The following is a 14,804-nucleotide window of genomic DNA, read 5'->3' as shown; positions in this document are numbered from 1 at the left end:
AAAAATAGATTTTAAACAGCGGTTGACATGCTTCGAAGTACGGTAATGGAATATTTAGAATTTTTTGTCACGAATTGCACCGTGCTGCGCGACCCTTATTTACCCTTTAGGATAGTGTCTTGAACGCACGAACAAAACGCCGCTGTTTGGATATAACGATGGATTATTTTGGACCAAACCAACATTTGTTATTGAAGTAGAAGTCCTGGGAGTGCATTCTGACGAAGAACAGAAAAGGTAATAACATTTTTCTTATAGTAAATCTGACTTTGGTGAGTGCTAAACTTGCTGGGTGTCTAAATAGCTAGCCCTGTGATGCCGGGCTATCTACTGAGAATATTGCAAAATGTGCTTTCACCGAAAAGCTATTTTAAAATCGGACATAGCGAGTGCATAGAGCAGTTCTGTATCTATAATTCTTAAAATAATTGTTATGCTTTTTGTGAACGTTTATCGTGAGTAATTTAGTAAATTCACCGGCAGTGTTCGGTGGAATGCTAGTCACATGCTAGTCACTTTCAAATGTAAAAAGCTGGTTTTTGATATAAATATGAACTTGATTGAACAAAACATGCATGTATTGTATAACATAATGTCCTAGGGTTGTCATCTGATGAAGATCATCAAAGGTTAGTGCTACATTTAGCTGTGGTTTGGGTTTATGTGACATTATATGCTAGCTTGAAAAATGGGTGTCTGATTATTTCTGGCTGGGTACTCTGCTGACATAATCTAATGTTTTGCTTTCGTTGTAAAGCCTTTTTGAAATCGGACAGTGTGGTTAGATTAACGAGAGTCTTATCTTTAAAATGGTGTAAAATAGTCATATTTTTGAAAAATTGAAGTAATAGCATTTCTAAGGTATTTGAATAATGCGCAAGCGTCCCACCTAGCCCATAGAGGTTAATCTGTTAGGGCTAGGGGGCAGCATTTGCACGTCTGTATAAAAAAAATGTACCCGATTTAATCTGGTTACTAATCCTACCCAGTAACTATAATATGCATATACTTATTATATATGGATAGAAAACACTCTAAAGTTTCTAAAACTGTTTGAATGGTGTCTGTGAGTATAACAGAACTCATTTGGCAGGTAAAACCCTGAGACATTTTCTGACAGGAAGTGGATACCTGATGTGTTGTATTACCTTTAAACCTATCCCATTGAAAAACACAGGGGCTGAGGAATATTTTGGCACTTCCTATTGCTTCCACTAGATGTCACCAGCCTTTACAAAGTGTTTTGAGTCTTCTGGAGGGAGATCTGACCGAACAAGAGCCATGGAACGATGATGTCCCATTAGACACCTGGCGCGCGAGTTCATGTTGGGTACCCTCGTTCCAATACGTTATAAAAGAGTATGCATTCGTCCACCTTGAATATTATTCATGTTCTGGTTAAAAAGGCCCTAATGATTTATGCTATACAACGTTTGACATGTTTGAACGAACGTAAATATATTTTTTCCCCTAGTTCATGACGAGAAGTCCGGCTGGCTTAGATCATGTGCTAACAAGACGGAGATTTTTGGACATAAATGATGAGCTTTTTTGAACAAAACTACATTCGTTATGGACCTGTGATACCTGGAAGTGACATCTGATGAAGAGAATCAAAGGTAATGGATTATTTACATAGTATTTTCGATTTTAGATCTCCCCAACATGACGTCTAGTCTGTATCGCAATGCGTATTTTTCTGGGCGCAGTGCTCAGATTATTGCAAAGTGTGATTTCCCAGTAAGGTTATTTTTAAATCTGGCAAGTTGATTGCGTTCAAGAGATGTAAATCTATAATTCTTTAGATGACAATATAATATTTTACCAATGTTTTCTAATTTTAATTATTTAATTTGTGACGCTGACTTGACTGCCGGTTATTGGAGGGAAACGATTTCCTCAACATCAATGCCATAGTAAAACGCTGTTTTTGGATATAAATATGAACTTGATAGAACTAAAAATGCATGCATTGTCTAACATAATGTCCTAGGAGTGTCATCTGATGGAGATTGTAAAAGGTTAGTGCATCATTTTAGCTGGTTTTATGGTTTTGGTGACCCTGTCTTTGAATTGACAAAACATTACACACAACTCTTGTAAATGTACTGTCCTAACATACTCTAAATTTATGCTTTCGCCGTAAAACCTTTTTGAAATCGTAAAACGTGGTTAGATTAAGGAGATGTTTATCTTTCAAAGGGTGTAAAATAGTTGTATGTTTGAAAAATTTGAATTTTGACATTTATTTGGATTCAAATTTGCCGCTCTTGAAATGCACCTGCTGTTGATGGAGTGCACCATGGGTGGCACGCTAGCGTCCCACCTAGCCCATAGAGGTTAAAATAGCTTTTTGGTGAAAGCACATTTTGCAATATTCTAAGTACATAGCCCAGGCATCACGGGCTAGCTATTTAGACACCCGGCAAGTTTAGCACTCACCATAATCATATTTAGTATTATAAAAGTTTGATTACCTTTTGTTGTCTTCGCCAGAATGCTCTCCCAGGACTGCTACTTCAATAACAAATGTTGGTTTGGTCCAAAATAATCCATCGTTATATCCGAATAGCGGCGTTTTGTTCGTGCGTTCCAGACACTATCCGAAATGGTAAAGAAGGGTCGTGCGCATGGCGCAATTCGTGACAAAAAAATTCTAAATATTCCATTACCGTACTTCGAAGCATGTCAACCGCTGTTTAAAATCAATTTTTACGCCATTTTTCTCGTAGAAAAGCGATAATATTCCGACCGGGAATCTCCTTTTCGGCAAACAGAGGAAAAAATCACAAAGGCGGGGGCGGTCGGGTCACGCGCCTAAGCCCAGAGTCCCTTGATCGGCCACTTGAGAAAGGCGATAATGTGTTTCAGCCTGGGGCTGGGATGACGACATTCTGTTTTTTCCCGGGCTCTGAGCGCCTATGGATGACGTAGGAAGTGTCACGTTAGAGCAGAGATCCTTAGTAAAAGATAGAGATGGAAAAGAAGTTCAAGAAATGGTCAGACAGGCCACTTCCTGTAAAGGAATCTCTCAGGTTTTGACCTTCCATTTGAGTTCTGTTATACTCACAGACACCATTCAAACAGTTTTAGGAACTTTAGGGTGTTTTCTATCCATATGTAATAAGTATATGCATATTCTAGTTACTGGGTAGGAGTGGTAACCAGATTAAATCGGGTATGTTTTTTATCCAGCCGTGTCAATACTGCCCCCTAGCCCTAACAGGTTAAAAGGTCATTTACCACCTTCACAAGTGCAGTCTCAGTGCTATTATGGGGTTTAAAACCAGACTGAAGCGTTTCGTATACATTGTTTGTCTTCAGGAAGGCAGTGAGTTGCTGTGCAACAGCTTTTTCAAAAAATTTTGAGAGGAATGGAAGATTCGATATAGGCCGATAGTTTTTTATAATTTCTGGATCAAGATTCGGCTTTTTCAAGAGAGGCTTTATTACTGCCAGTTTTAGTGAGCTTGGTACACTTCCGGTGGATAGAGAGCCGTTTATTATGTTCAACATAGGAGGGCCAAGCACAGGAAGCAGCTCTTTCAGTAGTTTAGTTGGAATAGGGTCCAGTATGCAGCTTGAGGGTTTGGAGGCCATGATTATTTTCATCATTGTGTCAAGAGATATAGTACTAAAACACTTTAGTATCTCCCTTGATCCTAGGTCCTGGCAGAGTTGTGTAGACTCAGGACAATGGAGCTTTGGAGGAATACCCAGATTTAAAGAGGAGTCTGTAATTTGCTTTCTAATGATCATGATCTTTTCCTCAAAGAAGTTCATACATTTATTACTGCTGAAGTGAAAGCCATCCTCCATTTGCGAAGGCTGCTTTTTAGTTAGCTTTGCGACAGTATCAAAAAGAAATTTCGGATTGTTCTTATTTTCCTCAATTAAGTTGGAAAAATAGGATGATCGAGCAGCAGTGAGGGCTCTTCGATACTGCACGGTACTGTCTTTCCAAGCTAGTCGGAAGACTTCCAGTTTGGTGTGGCGCCATTTCCGTTCTAATTTTCTGGAAGCTTGCTTCAGAGCTCGTGTATTTTCTGTATACCAGGGAGCTAGTTTCTTATGACAGATGTTTTTAGTTTTTAGGGGTGCAACTGCATCTAGGGTATTGCGCAAGGTTAAATTGAGTTCCTCGGTTAGGTGGTTAACTGATTTTTGTCCTCTGACGTCCTTGGGTAGGCAGAGGCAGTCTGGAAGGGCATCAAGGAATCTTTGGGTTGTCTGAGAATTTATAGCACGACTTTTAATGCTCCTTGGTTGGGGTCTGAGCAGATTATTTGTTGCGATTGCAAACGTAATAAAATGGTGGTCCGATAGTCCAGGATTATGAGGAAAAACATTAAGATCCACAACATTTATTCCATGGGACAAAACTAGGTCCAGAGTATGACTGTGGCAGTGAGTAGGTCCAGAGACATGTTGGACAAAACCCACTGAGTCGATGATGGCTCCGAAAGCCTTTTGGAGTGGGTCTGTGGACTTTTCCATGTGAATGTTAAAGTCACCAAAAATTAGAATATTATCTGCTATGACTACAAGATCCGATAGGAATTCAGGGAACTCAGTGAGGAACACTGCATATGGCCCAGGAGGCCTGTAAACAGTAGCTATAAAAAGTGGGTGAGTAGGCTGCATAGATTTCATGACTAGAAGCTCAAAAGACGAAAACGTCATTGTTTTTTTTTTTGTAAATTGAAATTTGCTCCGCCTTTGCCGGATGCACGGGGGGTATGGTCACTAGTGTAACCAGGGGGTGAGGCCTCATTTAACACAGTAAATTCATCAGGCTTAAGCCATGTTTCAGTCAGGCCAATCACATCAAGATTATTATCAGTGATTAGTTCATTGACTATAACTGCCTTGGAAGTGAGGGATCTAACATTAAGTAACCCAATTTTGAGATGTGAGGTATCACAATCTCTTTCAATAATGGCAGGAATGGAGGAGGTCTTTATACTAGTGAGATTGCTAAAGCGAACACCGCCATTTTTAATTTTGCCCAACCTAGATCGAGGCACAGACACGGTCTCAATGGGGAAAGCTGAGCTGACTACGCTGACTGTGCTAGTGGCAGACTCCACTAAGCTGGCAGGCTGGCTAACAGCCTGCTGCCTGGCCTGCACCCTATTTCATTGTGGAGCTAGAGGAGTTAGAGCCCTGTCTATGTTCGTAGATAAGATGAGAGCACCCCTCCAGCTAGGATGGAGTCCGTCACTCCTCAACAGGCCAGGCTTGGGTTAATTGGTATTGTAGTTAGGTCAGGACGTGGCAGAGGGTATTTGTTTTATGTGGTTAGGGGTGGTGTGTTTGTTGTAGGGCAGTTGATTTAGGTATTCCGTGTTTTTTGGGCACTGTTTGATTTTCATGTATTCTATGTTTAGTCTAGTGTGTCTGTTTCTATGTTTGGGTTCATTGGGGTTGGGACTCTCAATTGAAGGCAGGTGTTGTCTATTTGCCTTTGATTGAGAGTCCCATATATGAGGGTGTGTTTGTTTGTCTTTTGTGGGAGATTGTTGTGTGCACTGCGTTTGTTTGAGCCTGCCACACTGTTGCCGTTGAGAGTATTGTTTGTTGTTTAGTTTTTTTCTCAAGTGGATACCTTACATGTTTTTATCAGTAATAAACATGAGTGTCCACAATCCCGCTGCATTTTGGTCCTCCTTTCCTCAACACGAGACAACGGGTTCTGACAAAGACCAGTCGGAGAGCAGACAATACATCGGTTTTAAAGTCTCTGCACTGGCTGCCTGTGAGTTTTAGAATACATTTAGTTATTATGCCCCCAGTCTCTGGAATTGCCTGCCAGAGAACCTGAATGAGGCTGAAACTGTGGACCTATTTAAAAGAGATCTTAAAACACATAATTAAGCTTTGCTTTTCCTCAGGGTGCTTTTTAGTTGTTCAGTTTGTGTCATTCTTTAGTTTTTTTAATCTTATGCTTGTTGTGTAATAAATATTTCAGCTTTTATTTTCATTGTTATATATTAGTTTTTTCCTGTAAAGCACATTTTGCTTTGCATTCCATGTCTGAATTGTGCTGTATAAATAAAGCTTGATTTGATTACATTGTAATTTCATTCCTGTGATACAAATGGTGTAAGTATGTGTAATAACATGCCTATAAACTAATATTGTGTCTTGTATGAGTGGACAGTTTGTCTGTTGATATTATGTTAATTACATAAAATAATCCTATTTTATGTAAAGTCCCCTAAAGAGGGGACTAAGGTGGTACTGGTACCGGTTCCGACCATCATTTTTGCATACAAATCGATCTGTGGACAGTGACACTGTAGATTGAAATAGCTTGCATTCAGCAATAGCCCTAATTCACATTGACTCTGGAGTATATCTCTACCGCCTGTGTGATGCTGTGAAATCTGACACCACTTCAAGCTGGGATGTCCCACCTACCATGTAATTCACTCATCTGACTGTCCATCAACTCCTGACTGAACATCACAGCCACTGACAAAACACATGCCTGCAATCCTTACAAGCAAACCACAACAGGCCACGTTGCAGGCAAGAGCTTCGCAAAATAAATGTACACATGCAAGTTATTCAATCATTTCACCCCCACCGCTTGTGCACGTGAACGAGCGTCTCCGTAGCCAAGCGCTAAAATAGAACTTGGTTCTATTTAAAGATGCTCCACATACTGCAAGTCTCCACCTTATTGGATATCAGGAAGATACAACCCTACGTGGATCCTTGAAAGACAAATGAGGAGAGATTAAAGATAACTAACAAAAAATTAAGAATCAGAATTCTACAAAGAACCAGTTAAAAGAGGACCATATGTATGTCATGTTAAATAATAACCCAATGTTCATCTCACAGGACAAACTAGCTAAATATCCATGAAAGTTTTATGTGTTTCAACCTGCCCCAAAATTAATATAATTGATTCACAGAAGATTTTTGTATTTTATCCTGCGTGACATGATCATGTCTGACACAGACATAATCAACATGCGCACGATATGGCGCACACGGACACACCCACGTGGCCAGTGTAGTCAGCATGATAAATCCTAGCGCTACAGGGGAGAGTGGTTTTGTCACTCTAGTATATTCAGAGACTGATTTATAGTCAACTTTATCAAAATAATCTAAAATAATTCAAAGATTTTAAACAAAATGTTTATTCTGTTTGTTATAGATGGTCACGATTAACATTAGATGAAAGGTCAGTTGCTAACGAGTTCAGGAGGCCAAACTAGAGCCCTGTTTAGGTGGGGGGCATAAGCTTTCATCAAGAGAGACCTTTAGAAAATATGCTAATTTTTTCTAACACTAAACACACATATGTATTTTACAGTTATAATGAAGGTGAAATTTTATAGTTATATTTTACTGTATCTCATATAAGTAATTTCATGCATTATACATTCAGTTTTGTTGAATAGTAAATACATAAAATGTTTCATATTTGTACTTTGTATTTGAGCTTGTGTCCTCAAAAGTGACTACACCTCAGCAATTTCTAACTAATTTTACCAGGAAGGTGAGATTCGAATCTTTCTGGCAGTATAAGCATTACTAGGTTTTGTTTATGCCCTCTCATGATAAATAATTAATTTTGGGTGTGCCTATTTTGCCGAAAATCTACAATTTGGCATTACATTTAATGCAACTTCATCAAAAGTGTTACCCAAATAATTTATGAACTCTTTTATATACACTACATGACCAAAAGTATGTGGACACCTGCTTGTCAAATATCTCATTCCAAAATCATGGGCATTTATATAGAGTTGGTCCTCCCTTTGCTGCTATAACTCGATGTTGGAACATTGCTGCGGGGACATGCTTCCATTCAGCCACAAGAGCATTAGTGAGGTCAAGCACTCGCAGTAGTTCCAATTCATCCCAAGGGTGTTCGATGGGGTTGAAGACAGGGCTCTGTGCTGCCCAGTCAAGTTTTTCCACACCAATCTCGACAAATCATTTCTGTATGGACCTCGCTTTGTGCACGAGAGCATTGTCGTACTGAAACAGGAAAGGGCCTTCTCCAAAATGTTTACACAAAGTTGTAAGCACAGAATGGTCTAGAATGTCATTGTATGCTGTAGCGTTAAGATTTCCCTTCACTGGAACTAAAGGGCCTACCCTGAACCATGGAAAACAGCCCCAGACCATTATTCCTCTTCCACCAAACTTTACAATTGGCACTATGCATTTGGGCAGGTAGCGTTCTCCTGGCATCCGCCAAACCCAGATTCGTCCGTTGGACTGTCAGATGGTGAAGCGTGATTCATCACTCCAGAGAGCACGTTTCGACTGCTCCAGAGTCAAATGATGGTGAGCTTTACACCACTCCCTCCGACGCATGGCATTGTGCATGGTGATCTTAGGCTTGTGTGCAGCTGCTCGGCCATGGAAACCTATTTCATGAAGCTCCTGACGAAGAGTTCTTGTGCTGACGTTGATTCCAGAGGCAGTTTAGAACTCGGTAGTGAGTGTTGCAACTGAGGACAGACGGTTTTTACGTGCTACATGCTTTCAGCACTCGACAGTCCCGTTCTGTAAACTTGTGTGTCCTACCACTTCGCGGCTGAGCCGTTGTTGCTCCTAGATGGTTCCACTTCACAATAACAGCATTTACAGTTGACCGGGGCAGCTCTAGCAGTGCAGAAATTAGACAAACTGACTTGTTGGAAAGGTAGCATCCTATGCCACGTTAAAGTCACTGAGCTCTTCAGTACGAGCCATTCTACTGCCAATGTTTGTCTATGGCCGTGTGCTTGATTATATACAACTGTCAGCAACGGATGTGGCTGAAATAGCCGAATCCACTAACTTGAAGGGGTGTCTACATATTTTTGTATATATAGTATATTTCAAAACCCAAATCAGAGTACAGACATGCAGTTGCAATGTTTATGATAGTTAATAGTTTGTTGAGCATGTATAAATGGACAATCCAGAGTTAGACCATCCATGCATCCCTCACTAGCTTTAAGCACCAGCTGTCAGAGCAGCTCACAGATCACTGCACCTGTACATAGCCCATCTATAATTTAGCCCAAACAACTACCGCTTCCCCTACTGTATTTATTTATTTTATTTATTTTATTTTGCTCCTTTGCACCCCATTATCTCTATTTCAAATCTACCATTCCAGTGTTTTACTTGCTATATTGTATTTACTTTGCCACCATGGACTTTTTTGCATTTACCTCCCTTATCTCACCTCATTTGCTCACATCGTACATAGACTTATTTTTCTACTGTATTATTGACTGTATATTTGTTTTACTCCATGTGTCACTCTGTGTTGTTGTATGTTTGTAACGCCCTGGCCATGGAGAGGGGTTTTTGTTCTTTATTTTGGTTAGGCCAGGGTGTTACATTGGGTGGGCGTTCTATGTGCATTTTTCTATGTTGGTTTGTTTCGTTGATTTTGGCCGTGTGGCTTCTAATCAGGCACAGCTGTAGAGTGTTGTTGCTGATTGGGAGTCACACATGCCTGTTTTTCCGTTGGGGTTTTGTGGGTAATTGTTTCTGTTTAGTGTTTTGCACCTGACAGGACTGTTTGGCTGTTGGTTTTTTTGTTTTGTTTTGTTTTGTGTTCTTTAGTAAATTAAACTTGAATGATGAACACAAACTCCGCTGCGTATTGGTCCACTTTCTCAGACGATGACTTCTCTGTTTCGTCTGACGACGAAGACAGCCGTTACAATGTTGGCGAACTGCTTTGCTTTATCTTGGCCAGGTCGCAATTGTAAATGAGAACTTGTTCTCAACTTGCCTACCTGGTTAAATAAAGGTGAAATAAAAAATAAATAAAAAAATGCTATGGTTCAGATTTGTGATATTCCTGCTATTCAACTGGAATGGTTTGAAAATAAGTGCTCCCTGGCATGAAAGCTGTCTCGGTTGTGCTTGACTTCTGATTGAAGGGTTTGAGGGAGGGATGGATAGATGTGTATGTTCTCTCTCTGAGGACTGAAGGTGACATAGTGTTTAACCTGTTATGGCTAGGGGGCAGTATTTTCACGGCTGGATAAAAAACGTACCCGATTTAATCTGGTTACCACTCCTACCCAGTAACTAGAATATGCATATACTTATTACATATGGATAGAAAACACCCTAAAGTTTCTAAAACTGTTTGAATGTTGTCTGTGAGTATAACAGAACTCATTTGGCAGACAAAAACCTGACAAGGTTTCAGGCAGGAAGTGGCCTGTCTGACAAGGTGTCGTTCTTCTTGTCTCTGTTTATTGAAGAGTGAGGATCTTAGCTGTCCCGTGACACTTCCTACGGCTGCCATAGGGTCTCGGAAGGCGGTAAAAAGCTGAATCGTGGCTTTGCAGGCTCTGGCTGAAAAAAAGTAGCGCGTTTGGGTAGTGGCTGGTTACAGTACTGTGAGACTCAGGCTCGTGCCCGCGTCGACCGAAAGGTTTGTTTACTTTCCTCTGTTTAGCTAAAAGGAGATTCCCGGTCGGAATATTATCGCTTTTTTACGAGAAAAATGGCATAAAAATGGATTTTAAACAGCGGTTGACATGCTTCGAAGTACGGTAATGGAATATTTAGATTTTTTTTTCACGAATTGCGCCATGCGCGCGACCCTGATTTACCATTTCAGATAGTGTCTGGGACGCATGAACAAAACGCCGCTATTCGGATATAACGATGGATTATTTTGGACCAAACCAACATTTGTTATTGAAGTAGCAGTCCTGGGAGTGCATTCTGACGAAGACAACAAAAGGTAATCAAACTTTTATAATAGTAAAGCTGATATTGGTGAGTGCTAAACTTGCCGGGTGTCTAAATAGCTAGCCCGTGATGCCTGGGCTATGTACTTAGAATATTGCAAAATGTGCTTTCACCAAAAAGCTATTTTAAAATCGGACATATCGAGTGCATAGAGGAGTTCTGTATCTATAATTCTTAAAATAATTGTTATGCTTTTTGTGAACGTTTATCGTGAGTAATTTAGTCAATTCTTAGTGAATTCGCCGGAAGTTTGCGGGGGGTATGCTAGTTCTGAACGTCACATGCTAATGTAAAAAGCTGGTTTTTGATATAAATATGAACTTGATTGAACAAAACATGCATGTATTGTATAACATAATGTCCTAGGGTTGTCATCTGATGAAGATCATCAAAGGTTAGTGCTGCATTTAGCTGTCTTCTGGGTTTTTGTGACATTATATACTAGCTTGAAAAATGGGTGTCTGATTATTTCTGGCTTGGTACTCTGCTGACATAATCTAATGTTTTGCTTTCGTTGTAAAGCCTTTTTGAAATCGGACAGTGTGGTTAGATAAAGGAGAGTCTTATCTTTAAAATGCTGTGAAATAGTCATATGTTTGAAAAATTGAAGTTTTTGTATTTTTGAGGAATTTGTAATTCGCGCCACGCCTATCATTGGATATTGGAGCAGGTGTTCCGCTAGCGGAACGTCTAGATGTAAGAGGTTAATGAGCCCCATTCAATCCTTTTGTTTGCACGGTCGTTGGGGTGATTACTTTGATAAAAGTCTTCCCAAATGTACTCTGAATCGACACAGATCTCATATACCTTTATCAGATTGTGGCAAACTAATCTAGATAGTATGAATGCCTAGTGCCTATTTATCGACTTTAGCAGATCATTTACTGAGCAAGGCTAGTCAATGAGAATCTACCAGTTAAATGCACTCTGTCTGCCAACTGCTAAGTCACAACTTCCCTGATGGACAAACTTCAAAGACATTCCCTGTGCCCTTCTGAAGTGTAATGCTATTGCCAAGGTAGCCAGAGAGGAATGTTGCTTTGGCCCACTGATGACGTTGTCTTGGGAAAGGACCCTCATTAGTTAAAGGGAGAGAGAGCAATTAGTTGGCGCAATTAACCTTTAAAAAGGCCATCAATCTGGGATGAGCGAGAATGAATGATAGTGAAGCCACTAATATAAATCCAAGGCATTGACCCCCTTTGGCACTTCCAGGAGATCACAGTCAAGATGGATGCAAGGACATGGCAAAAAACTGGGTGAGTCAGTGGCAGAAGACATCACCAACTCACATGTAGAGGTTGGTCGGACGTTTGTCAGTCTAAGGAGGGAATAGTCAATGGAAGCTGTTTGGCAGCTGAGTTGTTTGCAGTCTACCGAAGATAAAAGGAATTGTTGCAAGACAGAATTAACCTGGTTGTCTTCTGGGGCCAGACCATTTAGTCACTGTAGCCTACAATTTCTCTGCCGTGACATTTTTCGAACATGGTACATGGTGATACCGGAATCAGAGCTCCACGATAAGTGTTGCGAACATTCTATTGAACTGCAGACTAATCAATCAACAGATGACCGACAGACTGTCACTGTTTATGTGATATTAGCAAGATATGTTGTGAGTGAAAACATAAATCACTCCCACGATGCCTTGCATTGAAACACAGTGGGATTTGGTCACAGTGACATCTGCAGGGACAATGGTGTGACAGGGCCCATGGGGCTCCTGGAGGGGTCAGTGTGTGTCTCTGGATGATTTGGGTCCAAGTGCATTACAGGTCATTGACACTATTGTCTTCCAACCTCACACCAACCCAAATCAGCCTCCACCACACCACCCACATTTCTGGGATGAGGGAATGAGTGGGGAATTGCAATTCTTCTGACAGTGCAGTATGAGCAAAGTGGGGTGGTTTGAAATGGCTCTGTTTTTGTGTGTGTGTACAGTTGAAGTCGAACATTTACATACACTTAGGTTGGAGTCATTAAAATTCGTTTTTCAATCACTCTACAAATTTCTTGTTAACCTGTTATGGCTAGGGGGCAGTATTTTCACGGCTGGATAAAAAACATACCCGATTTAATCTGGTTACCACTCCTACCCAGTAACTAGAATATGCATATACTTATTACATATGGATAGAAAACACCCTAAAGTTTCTAAAACTGTTTGAATGGTGTCTGTGAGTATAACAGAACTCATTTGGCAGGCAAAAACCTGACAAGGTTTCAGGCAGGAAGTGGCCTGTCTGACAAGGTGTCGTTCTTCTTGTCTCTGTTTATTGAAGAGTGAGGATCTTAGCTGTCCCGTGACACTTCCTACGGCTGCCATAGGGTCTCAGAAGGCGGTAAAAAGCTGAATCGTGGCTTTGCAGGCTCTGGCTGAAACAAAGTAGCGCGTTTGGGTAGTGGCTGGTTACAGTACTGTGAGACTCAGGCGCGTGCCCGCGTCGACCGAAAGCTTTGTTTACTTTCCTCAGTTTAGCTAAAAGGAGATTCCCGGTCGGAATATTTTCGCTTTTCTACGAGAAAAATGGCATAAAAATGGATTTTAAACAGCGGTTGACATGCTTCGAAGTACGGTAATGGAATATTTAGATTTTTTTTGTCACGAATTGCGCTATGCGCGCGACCCTGATTTACCATTTCAGATAGTGTCTGGGACGCACAAACAAAACGCCGCTATTCGGATATAACGATGGATTATTTTGGACCAAACCAACATTTGTTATTGAAGTAGCAGTCCTGGGAGTGCATTCTGACGAAGACAACAAAAGGTAATGAAACTTTTATAATAGTAAAGCTGATATTGGTGAGTGCTAAACTTGCCGGGTGTCTAAATAGCTAGCCCGTGATGCCTGGGCTATGTACTTAGAATATTGCAAAATGTGCTTTCACCAAAAAGCTATTTTAAAATCGGACATATCGAGTGCATAGAGGAGGTCTGTATCTATAATTCTTAAAATAATTGTTATGCTTTTTGTGAACGTTTATCGTGAGTAATTTAGTAAAATGTTAGCGAATTCCCCGGAAGTTTGCGGGGGGTATGCTAGTTCTGAACGTCACATGCTAATGTAAAAAGCTGGTTTTTGATATAAATATGAACTTGATTGAACAAAACATGCATGTATTGTATAACATAATGTCCTAGTGTTGTCATCTGATGAAGATCATAAAAGGTTAGTGCTGCATTTAGCTGTCTTCTGGGTTTTTGTGACATTATATGCTAGCTTGAAAAATGGGTGTCTGATTATTTCTGGCTTGGTACTCTGCTGACATAATCTAATGTTTTGCTTTCGTTGTAAAGACTTTTTGAAATCGGACAGTGTGGTTAGATAAAGGAGAGTCTTATCTTTAAAATGCTGTGAAATAGTCATATGTTTGAAAAATTGAAGTTTTTGTATTTTAGAGGAGTTTGTATTTCGCGCCACACCCATCATTGGATATTGGAGCAGGTGTTCCGCTAGCGGAACGTCTAGATGTAAGAGGTCAACAAACTATAGTTTTGGCAAGTCGGTTAGGACATCTAATTTGCGCATGACACAAGTCATTTTTCCCAAAATTGTTTACAGACAGATTATTTCACTTATAATTGTAACGTCTTGTCTGTAGTGTGGCGGAAAAAAGCGCAGGAAGCAGCGAACACTGTGTGGTAATTTTAATAAAACCACCTGCACAAAATAAAAGGTCTCCCAACAACAGGGAGAAATACAATTGACAAGCACAGTCGAACAAACGCAGTCGACACACAGAAAAACAATCCCGCACAATAGGGTGCGGGCCAGCTGAACTAAATAGCCCTCTTAATTGCCTAACTCAGGGCAGGTGAGAAAACATAAAAAAAGGGAAAAACAAAAAGGGAATCGGTGGTAGCTAATAGGCCGGTGACGACGACCGCCGAGCGCCACCCGAGCAGGAGGGGGCGCCACCGTCGGTAGGAATCGTGACAGTACCCCCCTCCTGACGCGCGGCCCCTGCAGCGCGCCGACACCGGCCTCGAGGCCGACCCGGAGGACGAGGCGCAGGGCGATCCGGACGGAGGCGGTGGAACTCCTTCAACATGG

The sequence above is a fragment of the Salmo salar genome, chromosome ssa10, assembly GCF_905237065.1.
Source record: "Salmo salar chromosome ssa10, Ssal_v3.1, whole genome shotgun sequence".
Lineage (NCBI taxonomy): Eukaryota > Metazoa > Chordata > Actinopteri > Salmoniformes > Salmonidae > Salmo > Salmo salar.
This window is presented reverse-complemented; position numbering follows the sequence as displayed.